At 40.9% G+C, this 25,783-nt stretch overlaps 1 pseudogene; it reads left to right on the forward strand.

Moving 5' to 3' along the window:
* The first annotated feature begins 8,248 nt into the window (after positions 1–8,248).
* LOC115895897 lies at positions 8,249–25,157 on the forward strand (annotated as a pseudogene).
* The last annotated feature ends 626 nt before the right edge of the window (positions 25,158–25,783 follow it).

Genomic DNA, 25,783 nt, shown 5'->3' on the forward strand with positions numbered 1-25,783 from the left:
CAAACAGGGCCTAAGGGTTCAAAGCTATTTTCTTAGGTATTACACCTTAGCATTTACATAATGCCTTTTCCCCAAGCAGTTTAATGTGGTTTGAAGAAAGTTTCAGCAGCTACCAATCACTATATTGCTGGAGTTTTCTGTTTGAGTATGTCTTTTATCAGCAGTATCTGCCGGTTGTGACAAAGTCCACCATATTAACCTGCCTTTCCTGGAAAGGATACAGACCCAAGAAAGGTTAACATCTACATAGTACTTAGAATTTCTAATTTTAAAATAAGAAACAAAAAGCACATTTGAAATAATATTTTATGCTTTTGGAGGCAGGACCCACATGTATCTCCTTATTTTTATGCTTGCCATAGGAACAAGCCTAGTTGTAGGCACACAGTGGGTGCTTTGTTAACTCCCTGTTGATGGCTTCCTGACATCCATCCAAGTGTCACTTTTACAGGTGCTGTCACCCATTAAACAGGTGTGGCAGAAGTATTCCCTGACGGCATTAGGAAGAATGCACCTTACGTGTTATATCTCTTTCAGTAGACACAGAGAGCCCACCTGCTCTTTTTTGTCCCCACACTCACCCCAAGCAATGTGAAGACAGATAGAGCAATTTAGGAGCTCCATGTTTCTATAATCATTCATAACTTTAAGAGTCCTCTAGACTTACGAGATTACTTCATGGTGAAAGTTTGGATTGATCAATAATTTATTCCTATAAATGTCTGCAGGATTTTTTCTGTAACCAGAAAAGTAACTGCATAGCCAGTCTCTTCTTCTTTTTTTTTTTTTTTTTAAATTTTATTTGTTATTGTTTTTGTTTGTTTGAGACAGAGACTTCACTCTTGCTGTCCAGGCTGGAGTGTAATGGTGCAATCTCGGCTCACGGCAACCTCCCCTCTCCCGGGTTCCAGTGATTCTCCTGCCTCAGCCTCCCAAGTAGCTGGGCTTACAGGCATGTGCCACCACACCCAGCTTAATTTTTTGTATTTACTAGAGACAGGGTTTCACCATGTTGATCAGGCTGATCTCGAACTCCTGACCCCAGGTGATCCACCCGCCTCAACCTCCCAAAGTGTTGGGATAACAGGCATCAGCCACCATGCTCAGCCTGTTTTTTATTTATTTTTTGAGACAGTCTCACTCTGTCGCTCAGGCTGAAGTGCAGTGGCGCGATCTCAGCTCACTGCAGCCTCCGCCTCCCAGGTTCAAGCAATTCTCCCACCTTAGCCTCCTGAGTAGCTGGAACTACAGGTGTGTGCCACCACACCCAGCTAATTTTTGTATGTTTTTGGTAGAGACAGGGTTTCACCATGTTGGCCAGGCAGATCTTGAACTCCTGGCCTCAAGTGATCCACCAGTCTTGGCCTCTCAGAGTGCTGGGATCACAGGCATGAGCCACCATGCCTGGCCCAATCTTTTTATTATTATTATTTATTTATTTTTATTTATTTTTTGAGACGGAGTCTTGCTCTGTTGCCCAGGATGGAGTGTAGTGGCATGATCTTGGCTCACTGCAACCTCTACCTCCGGGTTCAAGCAATTCTCCTGCCTCAGCGTCCTGAGTAGCTGGGATTACAGGCGTGCACCACCACAACCAGCTAATTTTTTATGTTTTTGGTAGAGACATGGTTTCATCCTGTTGGCCAGGCTGGTCTCAAATTCCTGACCTTAAGTGATCTGCCTGCCTCGGCCTCCCAAAGTGCTGGGATTACAGGTGTGAGCCACTGCGCCTGGCCAGTCTTTTATTTTAAAATAAATACTTAGGCCTAACCTAGTGAATTATCTATAGCATTTAAAATTCCTTTTATCCTGACACCACGAACAGTAATTTTCCCTTTCAAGTTATGATTTGACTCTAATTTTGGATCTTGTATCTGGTCTTTAAATACCTTTTGTTACCCTTTGGAATAGAACAGTCATGCTACTGTTAGCAAAATTATTGTAGGCATAAAGAAGAGCTGTGAGTTCAAAGAAGATTGTGAGTTCTTGGAATAGTATTTTACAGCATTGTTTATTATTGACCCTCTTGTTTTTTAAGCTTAGAGTTTATGAGAAAAAAAGTGAATATATAGCTAATCATAGCATTTTAGAAAAAATCAGCTCTGCACATAGGCCCCATACTTCTTGGCTCATTACTGATTTTAATACCTTCATGAGAATATTAAGGTTGAAAGGAATGCTGAAATTTGCATTATCAGAGGTCTGATATGTAATTTATTGTAAAGAAATTAAATATACAGAGACTCAATTAAAAAAAGTAACCATATTGTTCTCAAACCTCCATTACCACCAACCTTTTGGGGTTATCAGTGATAGACTATGTGTATGTATACATATATACTTTTTTTTTTTTGAGACGGAGTCTCACTCTGTCACCCAGTCTGGAGTGCAGTGGTGCCATCTCAGCTCACTGCAACCTCCACCTTCCGAGTTCGAGCAATTCTCCTGCCTCAGCCTCCCGAGTAACTGGAATTATAGACACCTGCCACCATGCCCAGCTAATTTTTTGTATTTTTAGTAGAGATGGGGTTTCACCATGTTGGCCAGGCTGATCTCGAACTCCTGACCTCAAATGATCCACCCACCTGAGCCTCCCAAAGTGCTGGCCTTACAGGCATGAGCCATCACACCTGGCCTAGACTATACCTTTTATACACTTTTTAAATAGAGAAAGTGAAAAATGATAAACTAACCATTATAAAATAGAGGTTTGAGTCCACCTCTGTTTTACAGAAATTTGCCCTGAAGTGTTTGAGAGAGAAGTCACATATGAGAGAAGAATATCTTTTCAAGGGTAGAATGATATTTCCTTATAAAAGTGACAATCAAAAAAGAGTCATTTGTATACTTGCCAAAGTTTAAAAATTTTTTACATTCCTTACCCTAAACCCACTGCTGCATTCACCCAGGATTCAGAAAGGGTTTGGCAGAGATCCAGGGCTCCAGGGCCCAGGTCATTTTGTTATTAGTCTAGGGTTTTTGTCCTGCACAGTCTAGGCAGGGCATCTTTCTTTGTGTGTTGCTGGTTGGGGCCAGGGAGCGGGGTGGGTGGGAGTTGTCCAGGTTTAAGATTGTTTCTTTTCTACCAGATACACAAACAATATCTGTGGGCTGAAATCCAGGTTATACCTATTCACTATGACTTTTTTAAAAAACTTTCTACTGCAATTATTTCAGTTCCCCCAAGTTGTATCTCAAATGTTGGGGAAATGCTGCCTTGACTATTTTACTTTGGAAGGTTTTACTAGATACCAGTTTAGTAGATTAATGACATTGTTAATCTACTGTCTGCTCAAAAGACACCAGCAAGGGGGTACACTTTGCTGAATTGATAAATTATTCCATTAAGGACTAACCAAGTACTTGTAAAAACAGGAATAACTTTTCCTCTCGTTCTTTACTAATAAATTTTCCAAGTTCCATACTGTTGTTGCAAGTTTCTGTAATTTTTTTTCTGCAATACCTTTCTATTGTCTGAATTTAAATAAAAATGTTTCTAATAACATCTGTCTGGCAGTGTGATGCTTTGCTTTAATAAATCTTCAGCATTTAAAGACAGAACATAGGGGAACCATGTGCACATTTAAGAGCTTATAATTGGAACCCATCCCAGACTTTCCTGGGGAAAAAAGGGGGATAGCATTAAACTGTTTGCCCTTCAATGTATCTTTGGTACACCGAAATTGTGCTTCATTTAACTACATAGATGCTATTAGCATTTAAAGCCCCATTTCCTGATACTACCTTCATTCCAGGAAACGTCTCTTACACTAGCTAACGTTAATTTTCTGTTAGAAGATCTGAACCTAAGACATTGTTAGCAAATGTACTGCTTAATAGAGCAGGAACTCTTTAGGATCAAAATGGGATCTCATTGCAGGAAGGGCTTTCAGAGAAATGGTCATGCTTCCCTTGAAGTCAGGAAATGTCATTAAAAGATGCTTTCTGGCTTCTGTTCTAACATGTTCAATGGTCAAGAACACACTGTCTTAAACACGGGAGCCTAGTAGATTACTGGATGTAATTCCTAAGCAATTCTGTCAGAAGCTCTTCCTTAAGAGAAAGCATAGTCTAGATTTGGTACCCTCTCTTCTGAGCAATGTAATATTGGGCAAGTCAGGACTTCACTGAGCATTGCTTTCCTCATCTACAAAATACAGATTTATTCATTCATTCATTTAAGAAACATTGAGCATTTAGCATATGCTATTAGGTGTTGACATACAGAGATGAGTAATAAGATGGTTTGCTTTTTGAATATGGCTTCCTGCAAAGTGAATGAAGCCACATTGCTTTGTGGTGGATATCAAATGATCAAGCACACAAGGATACATTTTAGTAACTAAAGGGACCAAATCAAGTATGGTGGATGTAGGGTTGCTAATTTTTTTCAAATCAAACAATGCCCAACTCTGCCATCCTCACACTGGTGTTGGTTTCACTCCTTTGACTTCATTCTCCGCAATGGCACATTAGTCTACCCAGCATTTTTGAGCCCCAAAGTATTTATGATAATTACGGTAAAGCCTCAATATATGCGAATTGGGTGATGGTGTGCTCGAGGGCTTGTGTGCATCATCTTATCAAATCCATAGCTAGTATCCAGGACAGTCTGGTAAGGTGAGCCCTGGTTCCCATTTTAAAGATTGGCAAACAGCATAGTGAGAATAGATAGCTCGCCTAAGATCACAACTAATGTGTGACAAAGCTGGGATTTAAACACACCTGCCTGGGTCCAAACCAGTGTTCTTAACTACAACAACATGGCTGCTCTTCAATACTCAGAAACCAGCACAAACTCTTAGAATAGCAGTTTCCAACTTTAGCTGCAACTCTCAAGACCTCATTCCATTGTCTGCAAGTGGCTTTTGGCAGGTGTTTATATTTATCATTACTTAGTGCAAAATTAATTTGACTTTGCTAATTCAACAATAACTTCTCAAGTAATGGTGTTCTCAGGGTTTACAAAATGAGAACTAGGGTTGACCATTTCCAGGTTCTTTCCTGGGGCTTTAGAATCACATTCTGTATTTTGTTGACGTGATTGGCAGCTCAGTACTTGAAAATAGGATCTGCCACCTTCACTCCTTCCACGTCTTCCATAAAGGGCCAGCTGGGATCACTCTTGGATGATTTAACAGATTCACTTTTGCTATCCAAAGACGGGTTTGACCCCTCTATATACAGCAAAACTTCATGTCCACTCAGGACATGGTATTTACAGCCCAAAGAAAAGTTTAATTTTATCTAGGGAATAATTAAACTCATAAAGGTCTTTTTTTTTTTTTTTTTAAAGCCTCAAAAGGGACTTCAGACTAGATGATCTCAAATCCCTCTCTTTATCTGATAACCAAAGGTTTAGAAATGATAAAGAACTCAAGTTTATGCCAGTGGTTACAATTTTACTTTAAGCTAAAGTAGTTGACCAGACGGAGTTAAATAAATATAGACCAGAAGTACATATTCATTAAACATTCACCATGAGATATACATGTAGGTTACTTCTTTTTTTTACTACAATAAGTTATTAGAAACCCCATCAATGAAGTGCTCAATAAATATTTATTGACTGAAGAAATTAATTTCAATTTAGAAAAACTTTGGAAAGGTTCGCATACTTGCAATTATTTTCTACTGTACATTAAGTACTTAATGAGTAAGAAAGATGCTGATTGTTTTTTTCCTCAGGGGTTTCCAAGACAATAAATCAATCAGCTGCTGAAGTTGGAGTAATGACACATGGGCAATGTTGTCATATTAACGGCTTCCAAGAAAGCAAAAATACCTAAAACATTCCTACAAAGCAAAGCAAAATTCCGATATGGAGCACATTAGCCACAACCCAAGAGTGCAAATGTCCCCACTGATCTTATAAGCATGCAATACAGCAGGTCTCTTGAGTAGCCTCAAAGTGTCTGATTATCCATGGAAGCACTTTTTCCAAAAGTGAGCCAAACCTCTCTCCATTCCTGATATCCACCTCCTGCCCCTAAGTAGCATCAGAAACTATTTTTAAGCCGGGCGTGGTGGCTCACGCCTGTAATCCCAGCACTTTGGGAGGCCGAGGTGCGTGGATCACAAGGTCAGGAGATTAAGACCATCCTGGCTAACACGGTGAATCCCCGTCTCCACTAAAAAATACAAAAAATTAGCTGGGCTTGGTGGTGGGCGCCTGTAGTCCCAGCTACTTGGGAGGCTGAGGCAGGAGAATGCCTGAACCCGGGAGGCAGAGGTTGCAGTGAGCAGAGATTGAGCCACTGCACTCCAGCCTGGACGACAAAGCGAGACTCTGTCTCAAAAAAAAAGAGAGAAAAGAAACAGTTTTTAAAATACTTTTTAAATTACTAATGGATTTTCACTTATTTTTTTTTTTTTTTTTTTTTTTTTGAGCTTGCAAACGATTGCATCATTGGCTTGTGACAACCAGCCACCTGGGACAGTGAGGTGAAGAGATGAGACTATTATGGTTCGTTATAAGGAATGCAAAGCAAATAAACACAATAATTCAGCTTTGACACCTGAAAACCAGACTTATCCTAGCCTGGCTTGAAATGGTTGTCTAAATTCCTTTATCCTCCTTTCAACATACCAATAACTGGAGTTTTACTCAAAGGAGGGCTAAACTATTGAGCAATGGGGTGGAGGATAGAGTCAGGGAAGAAAGTCTGTCTCTCCTTGGACAATTCCAAGAAAAAGAAGAAGAGAAAAGGGTTAGAGTGGGTTGACCAGATGTGCATCCAGAATTCTTTCTTTGTGGGTGCTGGGAAGTGTCTGAGATTCTGGGAGGCGACTTTGTGCAAAGGTCCCATGGCTAACATAGGGCAGCCAAGCTTAGGCAAGAGTGTTTGCTCAGGGTGTCCTGATTCTCCTGGGGCACTCTCAGTTCCTGTGTAGTGTGAGTGCCCTTTGTGATAGGATGAGGTGACTACACAAGGGAGTGGTTCCCCAAGGGTCTTCAGCCATTAAGAGCCGAGGAGAAGCAGAGACAATGAGGGAAGCTGGTTGGTGCTCCCTGCAAGCACTTTCCAAGCAAAAAGACAAAAAAAAAAAAAAAATCACCGTTTCCCCAGGTGTAGACACATCATGAGAGGCCAGCAGCTGTTGTGATTAGTGACTAGTGCAATGATTATCAACCAGTAGTAACCCCAGGACCAGCACAAAGCCTACCCTACCCCAATGCCATGAAGGCATGAAAACCACTCTTGTCTTCTCCCTCCCTCATACCCAGATGCCATCTTAGGGACAGATTAGATAGTACTAAGCTCTTAAACCAGTTTGGGATTTAATTTGTTTTTTCTTGCTAATCAGTGGGTATGAGCTAAGGAGGAAGGCCGGATACATTATAAAGCAAATTGGGCAGATTCTTTCCACTTCTGAGTTTTGTGAGCTACTACAGTAGTTCCCAATAGACACTTACTGAAGACTAGTCTACTCCCTGTCAAGCAGCTGGAGTGTGAGGTGCTCCAGAGCTCACTACAACAGCCTGGGCAACAGAAGCTAAGGGTTTTCTCCGAGGCCTTAGCTGCTATTTCCACTGAACACTGGCCCAGAGAGTCTTCCCGATGTCCCAAAGGGTGTGCAATTCTCACACAGAGCCCAGGGTTTACTAAGAAAATATCTCACTCAGTGTTTCAGGAGGCAGTGTTGGCAATTTAGTCATTGGCATCCACTTCCAAAAAGGCAGACACTGAATATTTAGTAATGCATTGCTCAAGAGGACTTCCATACATGTAGAAAGGCAGAGAGGGTGGCATGGGTGAGGCTGAGCAAGCATAGCTGGATGATAACTTAGGTAGGAAATTAAAATGAGTCCCAGAGAAAAAACAGATGTGCAGGCTGAGCTGGGATTTTATGTGATAAACTGAGTATAGACAACCACTGAAACTGACATCATTGGCCCAGCTAGCAGTGGGGTGACCTCACCAAGGATTCGGTTTCATAATTGCTCTAAGACTAATTTGGAACGTTTAAGTTATTAACATTATATCAAGATCCTATCTACAGGATTTGGTTATCTCCTCAGTCAAATATCCTTAGTTTGAAAGATAAAATTTATTATTCAAAAATCAAAATGATACATATGTATGTTTCTGGGTCTATGCATGCATTTATTGTTTAAACGTGCATGTGTGTGTTGTACTGATATACCAGCTGTATCAGGTGTACCTGATACCAGATGTACCAGGGTGGAATCCCGCGGGAACAGCAAAAGGCAGCGTTGCAGGAGCTGACGCGAGCGCATGTGGAGTCCTTCAACTACGCCATGCACGAAGGTCTCGGCCTCGCGGTGCAGGTGAGCGCGGTGTCCGCTGGCGCCCTTGCCTCGGCGAGGCCAATCCCAGGGAGATGGCTGGGAGGTCACAGTATGACCCTAAATGCATGTGCTCCTTGATCCTGACAGGCTCAGTGGGTAAGCGGGAGAGCACAACATGTTAAACAGGACGCGGAATTGGACCTCGTGGAACTTGTAGTCGAGGCGTCTTAAGAAATGTATTCGTGATTTCTGGATTGAAAAGCGATTGCGAACTGTAGTTTCTTGTTGGACAGTTTCTGGGTGCTGTGAGAGTGAGGAAGTGGCTTATCTGGGGTGTGCTTCCCAACCATTCACAATGCACACGGCTTTATATCACTAGAAGACTTAACTCTCCAAAACGTACCTCAAAAGATTCCGAACTTATTTGTAGGTACAGTGTAATGTACAAGGTTCTCCTTCAGTTTCCTTCTCTTAGAGCTTTAAAGAGAGAAACTACTCGTCATTTGTTATGAATTAAGCAGGTGCTGAGGAAGGTATAAATGAGTCCTAAAAGAAAGATTGAATCGAGAAGTGTAATTGCATTATTAGCGTAGAGTAGTGGTAGCAGAATTCAGGTGAGGATGGTGGGGAAAGGTTTCGTTTAGTAAGCATCCCCAGTATCTCCAGGCACTAGGCTCAGAGGATGTGGAGGAGGCAGTCCCGTGTAAGAGACAGTTCATGCGTTTCAGTGCTCCCTGTCGTGTTTGGGGGTTGGAGGGGTGAAGATATGAAAGCAGTCCATGCCAATATTCTTGAGAATTGCTCTGCCAAGGGATTGTGTGGGCTACGGTGGGAGCAGATGGGCGGTGCAACTAATCCAGGAGTTTGAGAAAGGGCGGGATTAGATGAGTTCAAGAAGTGAGAAACGTACATTTCGTCCAGGGGAAGGGTAGAGCAGAGTCACATGCTTAGGGGACCCTACCTGTGGTTTTGTTGGGTAAGATTTGTGTTGTGAGAGATAGGAACAGAGATAATGTGGAGAGCTTTGATTGCCAGTCTGATTCTTGATCTCTGTTCGGCAAATAATATGAGAGCCATTAAGATTTATTGTTTAGAAAGACTTGGTGGGGGTTATTTGTATTGTGCCTGGATTCTTACAGTATCATGTCTGTGAGAAAAAATACCTAATTAAAAGTTAATTGGGCCGGGTGCAGTGGCTCACACCTGTAATCCCAGGACTTTGGGAGGCCAAGGCAGAAGGATGACTTGAGCCCAGGATTTCAAGACCAGCTTGGGTAACATAGTGAAACCCCATCTCTACAGATATTTAAAAAATTAGCAGGGCATGGTGGTGTGCACCTGTGGTCCCAGCTACTTGGGAGGCTGAGGTGGGAGGATGACTTGAGCCCAGGAATTTGAGGCTTGAATGAGCTATGATTGTGCCACTGCACTCCAGCCTCGGTAACAGTGAGACCTGTCTTAAAAAAAAAAAAAAAAAAAAAATCAAATTAAGAAATTTTAGAAAAGCACTAATTCATTTAAAAATAAGTCAATTGGCTGGGTGTGGTGGCTCTTGCCTGTAATCCCAGCACTTTGGGAGGTCAAGGCAGATGGATCACTTGAGGTCAGGAGATCCAGACCAGCCTGGCCAACCTGGTGAAACCCCATCTCTACTAAAAAATACAAAAATTAGCCAGGCGTGCTGGCACATGTCTGTACTCCCAGCTACTTGGGAGGCTGAGGCACAAGAATTGCTTGAACCCGGGAGGCGGAGGTTGCAGTGAGCCAAGATTGCATGCACCAGTGCACTTCAGCCTGGGCGACAGAGTGAGACTCTGTATCAAAAATAAATAAATTTAAAAAAAAAATTAACCAATTCTATGTTAACATTTTTATGAAAAATATTTTCCAAAGCAAAAAAGAAATTAGATGAATTGAATTATTAAACATCTTTTTAATGTCTGGCTTAATGAAAAGACAACTGGATTCTCATGTCTGCTTCTGCATTCAGTCCCTTGTGATACATTGTTTTGGTTGAAGTAGATGAAGAAAATTTGACCCTGCATAGAAAATGATGCCACAGCTTAGCCAGTACTATAATAATATAGTATTTGAAAATGTTTTGTAAAACACAGTAACATAAATGACTAATATTTATAAAGCCAAGGGAAAAAAAGTTATATTTTTTACTTACAAAACATAATTTTGCCTAGTTTCTTTGGAGTGAATTTCTCCTTTCTGTGAGTCAGAATTTATGTGTCTGTCTTTTCAAAATACAATTGATTTTTATTACTTGGGGATTCTATATTTGCAAATTCACCTACTCACTAAAATTTACTTCTACTGCAAAAGCACCATGTCCAGAAGAAGCGAAAAAGTTGAGTTGCTCAGTGTCCATTTTCCCAGCTGAGATCTAACAAGGTGATGCTCCGCCTTCTTGTTTTAAGTTCTTAAACTATAAACAGAGGTTGTCTTCACTATCTATTTAGTGCCATGTTTTGTGCTTTTTGTTGGTGATTTTGCTGTTTAAAGTGTCCCCCAAGCAAAGTATTAAAGTATTAAAGTTCTGTATAAAGTTCCTAAGCATAAGAAGGCTGTGCTGTGCCTTTTGGGGAAAATGTTAACACATGCATTTAACATAGGCTTTGTTCAGGCATGAGTTAGGGACTCGATAATATATATTAAATAAGCTGTCCTTAAACAGAAGCACACATAATGCAAGGTTGTGTATCGATCAGTGTACAAAATCATAGGCCTTGTTCAGGCATGAGTTAGGGACTCAATTATATATATATTAAATAAGTTGTCCTTAAACAGAAGCAGACATAATGCAAGGTTGTGTATTGATCAGTGGATGAAATCATAGGCTTTGTTCAGGCATGAGTTACGGACTCAATTATATATATATATTAAATAAGTTGTCCTTCAACAGAAACACACATAATGCAAGGTTGTGTGTTGATCACTGGACGAAATCATAGGCTTTGTTCAGGCATGAGTTACGGACTCAATAATATATATTAAATAAGCTGTCCTTAAACAGAAACACACATAATACAAGACTGTATTGATCAGTTGATGAAATGTGACCAGAGGCTCTCAGGAAGCTAACCATGTATTTACCCCAGGAGCAGTGGTTCAGTATTGGCTAATTCAGTGTTTATGGCAACGTATAGAACATAACTATTGTGAATAACAACAGTTCACTGTATTTTGATCTAGATAGTGGACCTGCGTCTTGAGAAAGCAAATCTTCTAATCTCTCCTTTTTAAAGCTCCATTCTTTTTTTTTTTTTTTTTTTTTTGAGACAGGATCTCACTTTGTCACCTAGGCTGGAATGCAGTGGCATGATTGTAGCTCACTGCAGCCTCGACCTTCCAGGCTCAAGTGATCCTCCCACCTCAACCTCTTGAGTAGCTGGGACCACAGGCACGCACCACTATGCCTGGCTAATTTTTTTATTTTTATTTTTTGTAGAAATGGGGTCTCCTTATGTGGCCCAGCTGGTCTCAAACTCCTGGGCTCAAGTAGCCCTCCTCCCTCGGTCTCCCAAATGTTGGGATTACAAGTGTGAGCTACTGCATCTGGCCTTTATTTTTAAATAAAATATGAATTTCTAAAATAATACCAGCTTTAGATAAAATTTTAAAATTTAGAAAAGGTCAGTTAACTCACGTGAGGGTGAAGGAGGAATACCTCCTTGGCATTCTTTCTTGGCACCATTTTTTCATTATCATTATTCTAAGAAAAGGCTAGGAGGTTGCTTGTAATTAATATATAGGAGAACTTGGTGATGCCCCTTTCTCAGAAGAGCAAAGCTTCCCCCACAGAATGGTACGAAGAAGTGACTTCTGTGGAAGGGGAAACCCAGCCTGGCCACCATCTTTTCCTTTGCATGACTCTGGCTTCAGTATGACGTTGCCATTGTACGTTAAGCATCTAGTCTTGAATCCTAAAGGATGTTTCCATATCCTTGCTCTATTAGCAGCAGTCCCATTTGTCTTGCTATGCACATAGACAAGGTAAGAATACACAAGGCTCTTGGTTCAGAGAACAGGAATTTTGTTCTGTTCACAGCTGTATCCCTAGAGCCTGCTACAGTCTCTGACACATGTAGTCACTCAAAACAATCTTGTACTAATAATGCATTATGGTTTTAAGTATTTAGTGAAGTTTTAACTGTCCTTTTTAGGTGTGTCATGATGGCATCATAGACATCAATGTTTGTAGAACACACAAGATTTGGAAGAGTCTTAGAGAAAAAAATGCCTTGGAAATGCAAGCAATTTAATCGTGTGAATTGCATTTCAGGCTATACCTCCCTTTGAATTTGCTTTCAAAGATGAGCGTATCTCTTTTACTATTCTGGATGCTGTTATCAGTCCACCTACAGTTCCAAAAGGGACCATTTGCAAAGAGGTCAGCGTTTATCCAGCAGAATGCCGGGGTCGAAGGAGTACCTACCGTGGGAAGTTGACAGTGAGTACTAGTAACGCTGTGTGACTCAGCACTGCACATATTTGGGAGTAGGGCGGGTGCCTAATAAAGTTTATGCCAGAAATTGCTTTCTTGGTGCCGTTATCTAAGAGATCCCACCTTCTAAATCTAAGGCATAAAATCATTTAATTGATCTTCTTCCTGAGTCTTTGAAAATACTCATTGTTCTCGCAAATGCAGATATTTCCATTAAGTAACTTTTTCTCTCATTTTCATTTAGGCCGATATCAGCTGGGCAGTGAATGGAATCTCAAAAGGAATCATTAAGCAGTTTCTTGGCTATGTTCCCATCATGGTGAAATCCAAGCTCTGCAACTTACACAGCCTTCCCCCACAAGCCCTCATTGAGCACCATGAGGAGGCAGAGGTAATCACGGGCGTCTAGGCGTGAGACAGTAGAGAAGGCCTGGGTTGGGAGTAAGAAGACAAGAAGTGTGTCAGTGTTTTCTTTCTCTGCTCCAATTTCTGGATAGGTGAAAGAGATATCAGTATCTTGCCTGTATACAGTATATGACCCTGAATGACCATCAAACTAGACAGTATGAAAAAATGGCTATAAAATTAGAGAATATTATTGTTTGGGGGGAAGAACTGGTAGATTTTTCCCTAATTTTCTGAATGATAGAGACATACTTTCATGATTTTTTTTTTTTCAAGCTGTCTTAATCTACAAAGCTATCATCAAAAATGTCTATTTAGCTGGGCATGTAGTGGCATGGATCTGTAGTCCCAGCTAATTGGGAGGCTGAGGCAGGAGCATCGCTTGAGCCCAGGAGGCCTGACTACAGAGAGCCATGATTGTGCCACTGCACTCCAGCCTGGGAGACAGAGTGAGACCCCGTCACTAAAAAAATAAAAATGTCTGCTTTGCTAACAGTAAGATTCTGTGCTCATATTAAATGACTTACATGACTTCCCTGCATCATTTCTTTCAGCTGTATTAGGTGGCTTTGCAGTGTTGAGTTGAGGTAATCAAGACGTACAGACTGTGCCTACTAAATAGGTAGATGGTGTTATGTGGTGGGAAGAGGGTTTTGGTGTCAGATAGCTCTTCCGCTTATCAGTCTTGTGGTTTGGAGAAGTTAATCTCCCTGAGCCTCAGTTTCCTCTGCTGCAGATGGGCATAAGAGCTCTCCCACTCCTTGTTAAGGGAATTAAACATTATGATAACATAGAGTACCTAGTATAATATGCCTGTTTCATAGTAGGCAATTCGTAAACAGTAGCTCTTTATTACAGAAATGTGATATTGAGCAGAGCTATTAAAAATATTTTTCTATTTAGCTAATCCAAATTTCTGGTTTCCAAAACTTTCATACAGTCAAGTGTTTGAACTTATTTGGGAAACCATACTTGAGTATGGAAGCAGAATGGTTACAGTTTTTATCTTTCAACGCCTCTTTGGAGTAAGTTTTTTTTTTAGTGTTGTTTGAAGACTGAAGTCATTTTAGGGGACAGAAGGCAAGTTAGGTTGAGTCTGTCTGATAGAGACAGGTATCCTGTTTTTCTTCCATACTTTTTTCCTGTGTCCCTAGGACCTTTGTAATATACTTGAAAAAACTGTTAATTCACACAAAGACAGTGTCTGTGTACTGTTTTTAAGGGGTGAGTAGTACGTTTCGCCTCTGTGCTCCTGTTCTGTGTGTTGTACTACCTTTGCCTAGGAATGAGGTTCATGTCTACAGTTAGTCCTGTGTCTTTGTTTAACAAGTTTTAATTCATCTCTTTGGCAGGAAATGGGGGGCTATTTTATAATCAATGGCATTGAAAAAGTCATCCGAATGTTGATTATGCCTCGGAGAAATTTTCCCATTGCAATGATAAGACCAAAATGGAAAACCAGAGGGCCTGGTTATACTCAGTATGGTAAGTTCTGGAGATTATTAGAATGTTTTTTAAGGAAAATTTGAAATCTTTTTTTTTTTTTAAGTAGATGCATCTAAATAGTCTTTGATACTTTTTTTCTTTCTTTCTTTCTTTTTTTTCTGAGACAGGGTCTCACTTTGTCACCCAGGCTGGAGGGCAGAGTGGTGTGATCACAGCTCACCATAGCCTCGACTTTCCCAGGCCCAGATGATCCTCCCACCCCACCCTTCCAAGTAGCTGGGACCACAGGCGTGTGCCACCATGCCTGGCTAATTTTTGTATTTTTGTTGTTGTTGTTGAGATGGGGTTTCACCATGTTGCCCAGTCTGATCTCGAACTCTTGGACTCAAGCAGTCCTTCTGCCTCAGCCTCCAAAAGTGCTGAGATTACATGTATGAGCCACCGTGCCTGGCATTTCTTTTGCTTTTTGTTGTTTTTCTATTGCGCATTCCTGTGTTAAGTTTTCATAATTGGGATGGAGGAAGAAATGGAGAGATATCAGTCAGAGGATACAGACTTGCAGTTACAAGATGAATAAGCTCTGGGGATCTGATGTACAGCCTGGCGATGATAGTAATACTGTACTGCTTACTTAAAATTTGATGAGTAAATTTTAAGTGTCTCAACCACACACACGTGCACACATACACACAAATGATAACTATGGGTGGTGATTGATGTTTTCATCAGTTTGATTGTGGAAATCATTATAATATATGTATATGTATATTCAAGGTATTGTCCACCTTGAATATGATTTTTATCCATTATAAGCATTTTAAAATTTACAAAAATTTCATTGTGGAAAACCAACTTTCTATTATGTTTCACTTTTGCTAACTGAAAGAGCGTGTGTGTTTTTGTTACTACTTATGAAGATGAAAGCTAGTCTGGCTTGGCCATAGGTGAGTGTGGGTCTTGGATGTCTTCTGGTTCAGGCTACTGTGGTACACCCCTCAGGTTCTCTGTCTGCCAGCCACCTGGCCTCTGTTTGAGCACTCTCTTTGACAATGCATGTTGACAGCATGTTGTATTCTTGAGTAACCCTGACAGTGAAACAATTTGTCCTGACAGTTGAGCTAAAAATCAGACTTTAATGATAGCCATACATACTATACCTAGAAAAACAGCATGCCCCAATGTCTAGTCATTTTCTTTTCCATCAGTTGATGGTAGTATGTCTTAGCAATCTTTGCCTGAAACTGAAATAAACTTAAAATCTAAAATTCCACTTTTCTTCATTGGAACCTTTAGATCAAGCACCATGTCTTGACCAGACTCCACAGTTTAAGGTGGAAAAAAGGTGCTAAAAGATGTGGATTCTGTCCTGGAGGGAAACTTTAAAGTTTGCTTAAATTCATAGCTTCAGTTGTTTTACATTAGTGTTTCTCAATCTGGGTAGATTTTGCATGCAAGAGGACGTTTGCTGAGGTTTAGAAACATTTTTGATTGCCAGTCGTGGCTAAACTTAGTGATTTGGCTTTAATTGTGTCTAAGAGAGTAAGATTGTTCAGGAAAAAAAAAGATTGAAACAATTATAGTACCAATGAGTTTCTGATTTTTTTGTTGTTTGGTTCAATAGGAGTTTCAATGCACTGTGTGAGGGAAGAACATTCCGCTGTCAATATGAACCTCCACTACTTGGAAAATGGCACTGTTATGTTGAACTTTATTTACCTGGAAAGAACTGTTTTTTCTTCCTTTGGGATTTGCACTTAAGGTATGACTTAATGAATGCATTCTTTTGTTATGAAGAAATTTACTGGGGGTAGTATCCTGTACAGATTGGATGGATTCTCCTTGTTAAAATAATACTGTACTAGTTACCTACTGCTCTAAAACAAATTACTTCAAAATTCAATAGCTTAAAACATCAATAAACCTTTCTTTCTCACAGTTTCTGTGGGTCGGGAGTTTGGGAGTGCTTTGGCTGGGCAGTTGTGGCCCAGGGTCTCAGGAGGTTGCATGGAGATGTCAGACAGGACTGCAGTCATTTTGAGGACTTCCAAGGTGGCTCACTCACATGGCTGGCAAATCAGTGCTGGTTGTTGGCAGGAGGTCTTCTCATGGGGTTGCTCTCTACATGGCCCTTTCTGTAGGCTGCTTGAGGCAGCTGTCTTCCTCCACGTAGTTAGCTGAGAGAATAGAGGGCAGAAGATGCAGAAGACAAAAGCTGCAGTGCCCTTTGTGACCTAGTCCTGGGAGTCTCCCATCATCTTTTTCACCACATTCTCTTGGTCAAGCAGCCCAGCCTTGATTCAGCGTGGGAGGAAACCACACATGTGTGTGAACACCAGGAGGTCAGGACCCTGGAGGCCATATTGCTGTCTGGCTATCATACAAAGAATGCTTTATTTTAGAGAGTTTACTTTGGTTCAGCAATAGCAGAGTGCTAATTTTACTTGGGTATTAAAAATAATGAGAGAAGATAATTGTTGCTGAATAGATACAATATTTTAGTTATTAGTGAGCAATTAAACCTTTTATTTTCTATTCTAGGCACTTGTCAGCTTTTCTGATTATCAGATATTTCAGGAGCTCATCAAAGGAAAAGAGGATGATTCTTTCCTTAGGAACTCTGTTTCTCAGATGTTAAGGATTGTAATGGAGGAAGGTTGTTCCACACAAAAACAGGTCCTTAACTACCTAGGTGAATGCTTCAGAGTAAAACTCAATGTTCCTGACTGGTACCCGAATGAGCAAGCTGCGGAGTTCCTGTTTAAGTATGTGTGCTTTGCCCTAAATGTTTTTGGAGGGGTGGAGGGTTGTCAGTGGTTCTTTGTATTGGTTGCAGTTTGGGCAGGTGAGTCATTTGGGAATGAGAATGAATTTTGGGGTAGAATTCTGGTCCTTGCTAGCCGGGGGCTACCTTTGTTTTTGTGGCCCTCCTCACTTGTATTTTTTTAGTAGTCATGTTTTATTTTATGGCACTTTTTAACTTTTATTTTGAAATCATTTCAGACTTCCAGAATAATGTCCAAATAGTATATTGGATTCTTATATTCACTAATTGTGAACATTTCATTCATTTACATTTACTTTTTTACTTTCTGTGTACACAAATGTACGTTTCTATTTCTGTACGGTTTGAAAGTTGCAGGGATTGTGTTACTTTATTTCTCCAAAGCAAGGACTTTGTCTTATATAACCACTGTATAATTACTAAAGAAGCCAGCTGCATACTGGTGCTGTCCAGTACATAGCCGCAAGCAACATGATAAGCACTTCAAATGTGGCCAGTGCAGCTCAAAAACTGAATGCTGAATTTTATTTAATTAAAGTTAAGTAAGCTTGAATTGGGGATCTTGTGTAATAGAACATTAAGTAGTATTACCAACTGGATTGTTTTAATTTTTTTTTTTTTCTGTTTTGACAGCCAGTGCATCTGTATCCACTTGAAATCCAATACTGAAAAGTTTTATATGCTTTGTCTCATGACACGAAAGCTCTTTGCTTTAGCCAAAGGAGAGTGCATGGAGGACAATCCCGATAGTTTAGTGAACCAAGAAGTCCTTACACCGGGTCAGCTCTTCCTTATGTTTCTGAAGGTAAATGCGTGCTATGTCCATCCTTGGCCAGTGGTACCACTTGTGGAATGGTGTGACTTTGTCCAGCAGTACTATTTTCTGCATACTTATAGTTTCTAGTTTGGGCATTTTGTGTGGTCTCTTTTTTGTTTGTTCATTTAGCAGTAAGGGAATCAAAAATCCTAGCTTACACCAGGTTTGAAAATTTGCTTAGTATTTTTATATAAAGACCACATCAAATCTTGGTCATAGTGTTAATGAGAAAAAGCGAATGGCCTATATACATACACATGGTTGATCTTCATTATTTGTAGATTCTGTATTTGTGAATTCACTCACTGGCTAAAATTCATTTGTAACCCTAATGTCACTACTCGGTGCTTTCATGTTTATTCACACACGTGAGCAGAGCGGTGAAGAATTGGAGTCTCCTGAGGCAGATGTTCCAGCTGAGGTGGGGCAGGGTGATGCTCTGCTTTCCTGTTTCAGCTCATACTATAAAGATGGTCCTTTTTGAGATGTATTCAGTGCTATGTTTTTCACATTGTCGTGCTTCTTCTTGGTGACTTCTCTTTTTTTTTTGAGACAGGGTCTCAGCCTCAACCTCCCAGGCCAAGCAATCCTTCCACCTCAGCCTCCTGAGCAGCTGGGACTATAGACATTCACCACCACACCCGGCTAAGTTTTAATTTTTTTGGTAGAAACAGGGTCCCACTATGTTGTACAGGCTGGTCTCAAACTCCTAGGCTTGTGTGATCCTCCCATTTCAGCCTCCCAAGGTAATAGGATTAGAGACATGAGCCACTGCACCTGGCCAGTTTTTGCCATTTATAATGTAAGCATAGCACTGAAGTTCTGTCTAGTGTTCAGTGTTAATTATTAACAAGGTATGTTAAATAAGGTGCCTTTCAACAAAAGCTTGCATTAAACAAGATTGTATATTGATCCATTGACCAGAATGTTATGACCAGAGACTTGCAGGAACCCAGCCCTGTTATTTCTCCTCAGGATCTGTGGTTTCATGTGTGTTAATTCAGTGTTCACTAGAGCATAACTACTGTGAGTAGTGAAATTGGACTGTAGATGTATATATAAAGTTGGCATGGCACAAAAATGATTTCATAAGAATATTGATACAGTGGCATTTTATATTTTGCATCTTATCCCCAAAAAGATGTAATCTAAGAGGTAATATGTTGTATTTTTAGTAGAGATGGGGTTCCACCATGTCAACCAGGCTGGTCTCGAACTCCTGACCTCAGGTGATCCACCAGCCTCGGCCTCCCAAAGTGCTGGGATTACAGGTGTGAGCCACCATGCCTGGCTTCTATTTTATTTTATTTATTTTATTATTTTATTTTATTTTATTTTATTTTTTTTGAGACAGAGTCTTGCTCTGTTTCCCAGGCTGTAGTGCAGTGCCACAATCTCAGCTCACTGCAACCTCCACCTCCCGAGTTCAAGCGATTCTCCTGCGTCAGCCTCCCAGGTATCTAGGATTACAGGCGCGTGCCACCATGCCTGGTTAATTTTTGTATTTTTAGTAGAGACAAGATTTCACCATGTTGGCCAGGCTGGTCTCAAACTCCTGACCTCAAGTGAGCCACCCGCCTTGGCTTTACAGGCATGAGCTATCATGCCCGGCCTTCTAATTTCTTATCTAAGGTAGTAATTCTTATTTACATTCTTCCCGAAAGGTAATCATCTTTGTTTCTGTTTGCCCTGTCCATAAAATTAGATTAAAAAATTTCAGCAGCCTAGAATTTTCCTGACAAAATTTGAAAGCAGGCAGCAGTAAGTTTTCTCTTATTAATTTAATCTGTTACTAAATTAACCTTTCAAGTAAAGGTTAATTTACATTTCCCATCTCCTTAAAGTGAAGCATGGCGGGCTTATTGTATTCCATACTTAGAAATGTGTCTTTATTCCACATCAATTCCTAATTAGGAAAAAAAAGAAAAGAAAAAGAAATGAAACTGGGGGTATAGTGGCTCGTGCCTGTAATCCCAGCACTTTGGGAGGCCAGGGCAGAAGGGTAACTTGAGCCTGAGGAGTTTGAGACCAGCCTGGACAACATACAGAGATCTCTACAGAAATAATAAAAACTATTAGCAGTGGCCAGGTGTGGTGGCTCACGTCTATAATCCCAGCACTTTGAGATGCCAAGGTGGGTGGATCTCCTGAGCTCAGGAGTTCAAGACTAGCCTGGGCAACATGGCAAAACCCTGTCTCTACAAAAAATATAAAAATTAGCTGGACACGCTGGCATGCTCCTGCAATCCCAGCTACTCAGGAGGCTGAGGCAGGAGAATTGCTTGAGCCTGGGAGACGGAGGTTACAGCTGAGATCATACCACTGCACTCCAGCCTGGGTGACAGAGCAAGACTCTGTCTCCAAGAAAAACTGTTAACTGGGCATGGTGGTGCATGACTGTGGTCCTAGCCACTCAGGAGGCTGAGGTGGGAGGATCCCTGAGCCCAGGAGGTCAAGGCTGCAATAAGGGGTAATCATGCCACTGCACTCTAGCCTGGGCAACAGAACAAGACCTTATCTCCAAAAGAAAAAAGATAAAAACGCCTGGTGCAGTGGCTCACACCTGTAATCCCAGCACTTTGGGAGGCCAAGGTGGGAGGATCACTTGAGCCCAGGAGTTTGAGACGAATCTGGGCAAACAGCCCAGAGACAAAACCTCGTCTCTACAAATAATTTTTTTAAAAATTAGCTAGGCCTGGTGGGCCACACCTGTAGTCCCAGCTACTCAGCAGGCTGAGGTAAGAGGATTGCTTGAGCCCAGGCGACAGAGGCTGCAGTGTGCTGTGATCACGCCAGTGCACTCCAGCCTAAGTGACAGAGCAAGACCCTGTCTCAGCAAAAAAAAAAAAAAAAAAAAAAAAAAGAAAGAAATGAGTCTTCTGTAGCAAGGTATTACTAAGGTGACCTGTTTCAGCAACAGGAGAAACAAAGGGAAAATTGGGGCTTTTTCAGAGAATTCATTGCTGAGTATTTGATTTCCTTACCAGCTGTGTTAAAGCTTTTAAACCTTTGAGTTTGGAGAATAAAAACAATCTTCAGAAGACACATGACCATGATGACATAAGATGAATTCTAGACTGTTAAAAATTCACATTGTATTTACATTAAAACGAGCAATATAAAATTGAAAAATAGCAACTATATTTTCTGTATTATTTATAGATAAACCATAAAACACTTGAGTTAGCTTTTCCGGTTTTGATTTTAAACCCAAATAAGGAAGTAGACATAGTTATGAAAAAAGGCAGAACACAAACAAATCAGTTATCAAGATCCAGGGCTTCTTACTCCATCTTGACCATGAAGCTGTTCAGTGTACACCTGATAAAAATGTTTATGACACAGGAAGAAGTAGGCTCAAGAAAGGAATCTAAACAGCAACGCGCCGAAGTAGAGCAGCGATGCCAGGCTCTTCCATTCAGACTTGATCCTTTAGGTTCACTTGGTAAAGACCAAACCTATCCTGGCACCCTTGTTGGGTGAACTAACAACTTCCTTCACTCTCTGGTAATTCCCTTATCTGTACATTACAGATTTTTAGCAGTGTACTTACAAATCCTACTAATGGGTAGTCAGTTGTGAGATTCATTGTAACGTTTTATAAAATATATTCCTTCTTCCTACACCTCTCCAAAATTTATTCCTTCAAAGTACTGAAAATTTAATATTACTGTACCACAGTGATATTAAATGCAGTGTCAGTGCCAGAGAATATGCAGAAATGAAACGTGGCACTTCCAGTGCTGTCTTCTGGAAGAATAGTTAGGTCTTCCAAGTGTGAGTGTTCAAACACTGGTACTTTAAAGAGGTGGATTATCAATAGTCAATGGCTAATGTGTTGACTCGGGGGCCTGCTGGAAAAGGTATACAGTGATTAAGTGACCTGTGTACCTCTTCCAGGTTTTCTTCCAAATATCAAATATAGGAGAGAACCCATTTCAAACATTCTCTTAGGTATTTTCAATGGTTTCTGAACCACCCATAGGAAGCGCTGATGGTGTATAGTCTTTTTTTCTTTTATTTTTAGTTGACATGCAATAACTGTACAGATTTATGGGGTATGCAGTGGTATTTCCATGTATGTAAATAATGTATAATGATCAAATCAGAGTAGTTAACACATTCATCACCTCAAACATGTATCCTTTTTTTGTGTTGTGAACGTTCAAAATCCCCTCTTCTAACTTTTTGAAAATATACAATAAGGCTGGGCATGGTGGCTCACGCCTATAATGCCAGCACTTTGGAAGCCGAGGCAAGAGGATTGCTTGAGCCCAGGAGTTTGAGACCAGCCTAGGCAACAAAGTGAGACCCCCATCTCTACAAAAAAATTTAAAAATTAGCCGAGCATGGTGGCATATACCTATGGTCCCACCTACTCAGGAGGTTGAGGCGGGATGATCCCTTGAACCTAGGAGGTTGAGGCTGCAGTGAGAAAATATACAACAAATATAGTTAACTTATTCAACCTGCAGTGCTGCAGAATACCAGAACTCATTCCTTCAATCTAGCTGTAATTCTGGAATTGCAGGCTGCTTTAACCATTTCAGTGAGTGTTGGCAGCATAGACTAAGATGGGCTGTGTAGTTCACATGATTGCTTTTAGGTGTGTAACAAATATAATGGGTGAAGGAGGGCATGACATTGAAGAGCTATCCTTTTTGCACCTGAAAATCTCTCTTTCAGGTTTTTGGTTTGGCTGTTTTCCATATCCAGTGTATGTTAGTGGACCTTTGTTAAAGATTGTACAGATTACATGGGAATAAATATGAAGTTTGTAATAATTTTATTTTATTGAGAATAGGGTCTTGCCCTGTTTCCCAGGCTGGAGTGCAGTGGCACAGTCGTGGCTCCCTGAAGCCTTAGGCTCCTGGACTCAAGCGATCCTTCTGCCTCATCCTCCCAAGTAGCTGGAACTACAAGCATGCCCCACCCCCTCACCCCACCCGCTTCTGGCGAATTTTTAAATTTTTTGTAGAGACAGAGTTTTGTTTCACCATTTTGCCCAGTCTCATGTTGAACTCTTGGTCTCAAGCGATCCTCCCAATCCTGGGATTATAGATGTGAGCCACCACACCTAGCTCACATACTATTTTATATTAATTTTTTTTTTCTTATTTCAGGAAAAACTGGAAGGTTGGTTAGTGTCTATTAAAATAGCTTTTGATAAGAAGGCTCAGAAGACCAATGTTTCCATGAACACTGACAATTTGATGAGGATTTTTACTATGGGAATAGACCTTACAAAACCATGTGAATACCTTTTTGCTACTGGGAATCTGCATTCTAAAACAGGTAAAATGAAATAGATCATTTTAGTTATGTTTTTCAAACTATTTGCTTAATGTAGATTTGCCTGTCCTTGAGAGGTTCTTTTTAAAAGCAAACCCCCCCCCCCAAAAAAAGTAAATTTCTCATAACTATGACTTTGATGACTATTGGTCTGAAGGACTTTAGACAAGGTGTCTGTATAGCTAAAATTTAATTCAGATAACCAAATACATTTTCTCTGCCTCCTTCTAGAAAATGAAAAGACCACTTAGACCTCTGAGGAAGGCTTACCTAACAGGAATTCTGCATGTTTTGCTGTACATGCCTGTCTCTAAACCAGTTGCCTTGCCTCAGAGTGACCTGAGAGGCCAGGTGTGGTGGCTCATGCCTGTAATCCCAACACTTTGGGAGGCCAAGGTAGGAGGGTGGCTTGAGCCTAGGAGGTCAAGGCTGCAGTGAGCTGTGATTGCACCACTGCACTCCAGCTTGGTGACAGAGTGAGACCCTGTCTCAACAAAAAAGAGAATGACCCTAGAAACTTAAAAAGTGGTAATTGGGAACCCAGAATTTTTTTTTTTTTTTTTTTTTTTTTGAGTCAGGGCCTTAGTCTGTCACCCAGTCTAGAGTGCAGTGGCAGGATCATGGCTCACTGCAGCCTTGACCTCCCAGGCTCAGGTGATCCTCCCACCTCAGCCCCACGAGTAGCTGTGACTACAGGCACAAGCCACCACACGTGGCTGATTTTTGTGTTTTTTGTTGAGATGGGATTTCGCTATGCTGCTGAGGCTGGTCTGGAACTCTTGAGCTCTGGCGAACTACCCACCTCGCCTTCCTGAAGTGCTGGGATTATAGCATTAGCCACTGTGCCCAGCCTTTTTTTTTAAAAAAAAAAAAAACTCGTGTTACTGATGCCGATTCTTTCATTAGCCTTCTTAGTTGCTTGTCTAGTATCTGACCCTCTCAGATGAATTTAACTACTTGCTATTTTATTAACTCATTTAATGTTCTCCCACAAAGGAGGTCATAGAGGAGATAGGGAACTAGTTGGGGCTCATACAGTTTGTGAAATCTGGGGATTATTTTACATATTTTTTGCAAACTCTTTCCACTCATCAGAGCTAGGAGAATAAATGTTGTAATAATTCATTCTGTAATCTGTAGAGTGCTCTGAGGTTTTGTCATCACAAAGCCTCAAAAATTTCCGTTTTTTAAAAGAATGGCCCATTTTTTAGTGACTTTTGTTTTATTAAGGTCTTGGCCTCCTACAAAATTCTGGACTTTGTGTTGTGGCTGACAAGCTGAACTTCATACGCTACCTCTCCCATTTCCGCTGCGTGCACAGAGGGGCTGATTTTGCCAAGATGAGGACCACCACAGTACGCAGGCTGCTGCCAGAGTCCTGGGGCTTCCTTTGTCCCGTGCATACCCCAGATGGGGAGCCCTGTGGCCTGATGAACCACCTAACTGCTGTATGTGAGGTTGTCACACAGTTTGTGTATACGGCATCTATTCCAGCTTTGCTCTGCAACTTGGGTATGTAGTGTATAGTGATAAACATCTTGTTTGATTATGTGAGGTTTTTGTTTTTGTTTTTGTTTTTGTTTTTTTGAGACAGAGTCTCGCCCTGTTGCCCAGGCTGGAGTACAGTGGCGCGATCTCGGCTCACTGCAAGCTCCGCCCCCCAGGTTCACGCCATTCTCCTGCCTCAGCCTCCCAAGTAGCTGGGACTACAGGCACCGCCACCACACCCAGCTCATTTTTTTGTATTTTTAGTAGAGATGGGGTTTCACCATGTTAGCCACGATGGTCTCGATCTCCTGACCTTGTGATGTGCCTGCCTTGGCCTCCCAAAGTGCTGGGATTACAGTTGTGAGCCACCACACCCAGCCAAGATTACGTGGTTTTTAAACTGTTAAGTTGTACTCTTTTGGAGATTCAGCAGAGACGTTCTGTAAGAATTCGTTTTTACCCTTCTGTGCAGGAGTTGTGCTGCTTTCTTGGCTCCTCTATAGAAGGCTGAGTGCATTCTTTGAAAGTGAAAACAGCAGAAACTAAGTGTTATAGGTGTTTTTTCTTTCAAAAAAAAAAAAAAAAAGAAGAAGATAATGAAAGTGAGGATCGCTTGAGCCCAGGGATTTGAGGCTGCAGTGAGCTGTGATTGTGCCACTGCTGCACTTTAGACTGGGTGAGAAAGTGAGATCCTGTCTCCAAAATAAAAAATAAATAAATGAATAAGAAGGATGCCAAAGCATCTGAAATAGACTAGTGGTTAATATTGGAAGTACAGAAGCTATTGAGTAGTTTTTTGGGTCACTTCTCCTTGCATCTCTTGGTGGATCTTTGCATTTCTAAGTA

Source organism: Rhinopithecus roxellana, unplaced genomic scaffold (assembly GCF_007565055.1).
Source record: "Rhinopithecus roxellana isolate Shanxi Qingling unplaced genomic scaffold, ASM756505v1 contig3615, whole genome shotgun sequence".
Classification (NCBI taxonomy): Eukaryota; Metazoa; Chordata; class Mammalia; order Primates; family Cercopithecidae; genus Rhinopithecus; species Rhinopithecus roxellana.